The sequence below is a fragment of the Chrysochloris asiatica genome, unplaced genomic scaffold (assembly GCF_000296735.1).
Source record: "Chrysochloris asiatica unplaced genomic scaffold, ChrAsi1.0 scaffold00026, whole genome shotgun sequence".
NCBI classification, from domain to species: Eukaryota; Metazoa; Chordata; class Mammalia; order Afrosoricida; family Chrysochloridae; genus Chrysochloris; species Chrysochloris asiatica.
In genome coordinates, this window is record NW_006408544.1 from 23059285 (window position 1) to 23064422 (window position 5138).

Below are 5138 nucleotides of genomic sequence, written 5' to 3' on the forward strand. Positions count from 1 at the left end.
ATACATGCTGATTAGTTCATCAAAGAAAAGTGGTAAACACTGATCAACAATACTCCAAGTTTGATATTGCAGTCCTGGTACTCTAAGGAGTCTATTCATTTCTCTTGGTTCCAGAAGGAATTCGCTGGCCAGGCTTTGTGAGTCTATCTCAGCAATACTGTACTACACGGCAACGTTCACCACAACCATGTACAGCAAGAAAAACAATCCTCTAACAGGCCTGAATGATAAGTCATCTATCTCCTTAGTCATCTTCTACTATAAGAAATAGCACAAACAAGCTTAGTGATGATTACAATTCTCAGGATCATTTTCACAAACATTAGCAGTTGAAGTTATACACAGTACAAAATATGAAAGATAAATTGGCATGCATTACTAAGCATCTACAGTGCACGAAACACTGATTTTTTTTTTTCCAGGCAATAGTTTTCAAGCCTCTTTAACAGTTATATTAGTATGAATGAGTCCATTTGCAAAGAGCGACTGGTGGGTTTGAACCACCAACCTTGAGGTTGCCACTCCAGTGCTGATCCCATAGTGCCATACCTTGTTGTTATGTTAAGTGCCAGTGAGTCAGTTTCTACTCATAGAGACTGTGTATAGTGTTTCTGAGGAGTGGCTGGTGGATCTGAACCACTGACCTTGCAATTCAAACTGACCTTGAAGTCCACTGCATTATCTTGCAATGGCACACCAGAACTCCAATTTATGGTATTTGTTGTTGTTGTTAAGTGCCGTCGAGTCGGTTCTGACCCATAGCGACCCTGTACAGGGTTTCCAAGGGTGTAAATCCTTACGGGAGTAGAAAGCCTCATCTTTCTCCCGCGGAGCGGCTGGTAGTTTCGAACCGCTGACCGTAAGGTTCGCAGCCCGATTCGTAACCACTACGCTACCAGTACAAATAACTCAAATTTCAGAGGCTTAAGTAAACAAAGATTAACTTCTTGCTCATACTACATGGGTTGGCCAAGGGTTCTGTTCCATATGTTCCATAATGGACACAGGATATACTGAGGCTTCACAGTTCTCCCCATAGCAGGGAAAAATGAAAGTGTTGAATAGTATAATATCCCTAAGATTTCTTCCTGGAAAAGGCACACTTAAAACTCACATTTAATTTGCCTTTGCAATTATCTTCAAACAGGATAATTTAAGTACATGATTACATTGTAAAGACTTGCAGTGCAGTCATGTACTTGAATTTGATTGTTGATATTGATTATAGGCAGCCTTTATTTTAGAGGATTATAACATAATCTCACCAATTGTGTATGCCTATGGGAAAAATCCACCTATGGGAAAAGTCCACCACTCATCTGTCAATTTGTCTGACTGTAGTTGCTTGCATGATGTTGTGATTCTGGAAGTCATGCTTTGTGTATTTTAAACACTAGTAGGGTCACCCATTGATGACAGGTTTCATATGGACTTCATGACAAAGACAAACTAGGAAGCAGGAGAGACAGTCTACTTCTAAATATCTGAAATCTTTATGAATAGCAGTGGAACCTTGTCAGATACCACTAGAATATTCAATGTTGAAACATGATGAAGATCACCAAAATATTGTCAAATACAATGCTAGAATATGAGTTTCCAGGATGGAAGGCACTAAAATTGATACTGGGGAAGAGCTGCCTCCTCTAAGTGGGGTTGGCTGTGATGACATGAAAGGAGTAAAACTTTCAGATTTTTGTTTGCTGATGGAACACAACTCAAAATGTGGAGATACAGAATTAGAATCCATTATAATCAGAACATGGAATGTATAAAGTATGAATCTAGAAAAATTAGAAGTCATCAAAAATCAAATATAACTCATAAGTATCACTATCCTAGGCATTAATAAGCAGAAATGGACTGATGTTGGCCATTTTTAATCTCACAATCACATGATTTACTATGCCTGGAATGACAAATTGAAGATGAATGGCATTATATTCACCACCAAAAAGAAGATCTCGAGATCCATCTTGAAGTACAAAGTTGTCTATGATACGAAAATATACATATGCCTATATGGAAGAAAAGTCAGTACAACTATTATTAAAATTTAGGAACCAACCACTAATACCAGTGATGATGAAATTGAAGACTTCTCTCAACTTCTTCAGTCTCAAATTGATCAAAGATGCAATCAAGATGGATCGAGAGTGGAGTGGTTGAACTTGCAGTCCAGGAGCAGAGGACTCTGGGACCATCAATGGAGAAGAGCAGAGGAGTACAGGACCCTATCCAGAGAAGTAGTGACACCAGAGATGGAGTCAGAGACAATGACAGGGAGAGAGGGACTGACTGGTACTCTAGACTCAAAGAGGGAGAAGTACTGTGTGCTACTGGCTGGGGGCAGGCTTGCAGTGTACGCTCTTTGGTTGTTTGAATGGTTACATATTCCTTTGTGCTTCAGTGTACATCCAAAGGGGGAAAAAAAAAAAAAAAAGAGGGAATGAAAGCAAATGCTGTTGAATGATGTGTGGAGGGGGTTGTAATCATTGCAATGAAATGAAATACAATAGGATGAATGCAAAGCTGATGTTGTCCCATGTAAACTATCACTCAATTCAGAATAAAAACTTAAAAATAAAAAGATGTATTGATAATTATTGGAAATTGTAACGGAAAATTTGGACACAAAGAGAAAGTACAGTTGATAAAAAATATGGTCTTGGTGACAGAAACAATGCTGGAAATCTCATGATAGAATTTTGCAAGATTAATGACTTCTTCATTGCAAATACTTTGTTTAAAACAAAATAAAAGTTGATTAACCTTACCATATGGAATACACAGAAATCAAATTGACTACATCTGTGGATAGAGAGGGTAGAAAGCTTCATATTATCAGCTAAAACAAGGCCAGGGACAGATTGTGGAACAAACCATTAATTACTCATAATCAGTTCAGGCTGAAGCTGAAGAAAACTAAAACAAGTCCAAAAGAGTTGAAATATGACCTTGAACATATCCCACCTGATTTTAGATATCATCACAAAAACAGATTTGATGAATTAGACAATAATGACCAAAGGCAAGAAGAGTGTGTTATAACATCAAGAACATAATCTAGGGAAAAAAAGAAAAGGTCATTAAGAAGACAAAAAAGAAGAACAAAATCAATGTCAGAAGAGACTGAAATTTGTTCTCCAGTGTAGAAATGGAAGAAATGAAGAGAAAAGAGAGCTGAATAGAAAATTTCAAAGGGGCAACACAAGAAAACAAAGTCTAATATTATAAATATAAATATGAAAGGTGCAAAGACTTAGAGATAGAAACCCAAAAGGGAAGAACATGCTCCACATTCCTCAAACTGAGGGAACTGAAGAAAAAATTCAAACCTAGACTTGCAGTATTGAAGGATTATTTGGGCAAAATATTAAATGATGCAATAAACTTCAAGATATGAAGGGAGGAATACACAGAGTCATTGCATCTAAAAGAAAATGATAGATGTCCAACCATTTCAAGATATTTGTTGTTGTTGTTAGGTGCCATCTAGTTGGTACCAACTCATAGCAACCTAATGCACAACAGAATGAAACAATGTCCAGTTCTGGGCCAACCTCAAAATTGTTGCCACACTTGAACCCATTGATGCTATCATTTTGCCAATCAATCTCACTGGGGGTCTTCCTCTTTTCTCTGACCCTCCACCTTACCAAACATGATATCCTTCTCCAGTGACTGGTCCTTCCTAACAATATGTCTGAAGTATGAGAGATGAAGTTTGGCCATCCTGGCCTCCAAGGAGCTCTCTGGCTGTACTTCTTCCAACACAGATCTGTTTGTGCTTCAGGCTGACCATGGCACTTTCAATATTCTCCTCCAACACCATAACTCAAAAACATCAATTCTTCTATGGTCTTCCTTATTCACAGCCCAGCTTTCACATGCATATGAGGTCATTGAAAATACGATGGCTTGGGTCAGGCGCACCTTAGTCTTCAAGCTGACATCTTTGCTCTTCAACACTTTAAAAAGATTTTGTGTGGCAGATTTGCCTAATGCAATAGGCAAATTGTTTGATTTCTTGACTGCTGCTTCCATGAATGTTGGTGGTTGATCCAAGAAGAATGAAGTCCTTGACAAATTCAATCTTTTCTCCACTGTTAAGAATGTTGTTGATTGGTCCAATGATGGAGATTTTGGTTTTCTTTACATTGAGATGAATCCATACCAAAGGCTGTTCTCTTTGATCTTCATCAGTAAGTATTTTAAGTACTCTTCATTTTCAACAAGGAAGGTTGTATAATCTGCATATCACAAGTTGTTAATGCATCTTCCTCCAATCCTGATGCCATGTTTTTCTTGGTATAACCCAGCTTCTAGGATTATTTGCTCAACATACAGTTTGAATAAATATGGTGAAAGAATACAACCCTGTCACACACCTTTCTTAATTTTAAAACAGTGTTCCCATGTTCTGTTGGAACAACTGCCTCTTGGTCCAGGTACAGATTCCTCAAGAGCACAATTAAGTGTTCAGGTATACTCATACTTCACAATGTTGTCAATAGCTTGTCATGATCCGCACAATTGGAAGCCTTTGCCTATTCATTAAAGCACAGGTAAACATCTTTCTGGTATTCTCTGCTTTCAGCCAAGATCCATCAGACATCAGCAATGATATCCTCTTTCCACATCCTCATCTGAACCTGGCTTGAACCTCTGGAAATTCTCTGCCAGTTCATGCTTGCAGCCGTTTCTGAATTACCTTTAGTAAAACTTTACTCAATGGGATATCAAAGATATTGTTCAAAGGTTTCCACATTCCTTTGGGTCACCTCTCCCAGGAATGGGTAAAAATATGGATCTCTTCCAACCAGTTGGCCAAATTGTTGTTTTCCAAATTTTTTCACATAGGTGAATGAGTGCCTCCAGGGCCTCCTCACGTTCTTGAAAGATTTCAATTTTTGTTCCATCAAATCCTGGTGCCCTGTTCTTTGCCAATTCTTTCAAAGCACCTTGGACTTCTTCCTTCAGTATCATTGGCTCTTGATCGTATGTTATCTCTTGAAACATTTGAATATCAACCATTTCCTTTTGGTACCGTAATTCTGTGTATTCCTTCTTTTGATGCTTTCGACATCATTCAATAATTTGCCCAGAGAATCCTTCAATAATGAAAGTCGAGTCTT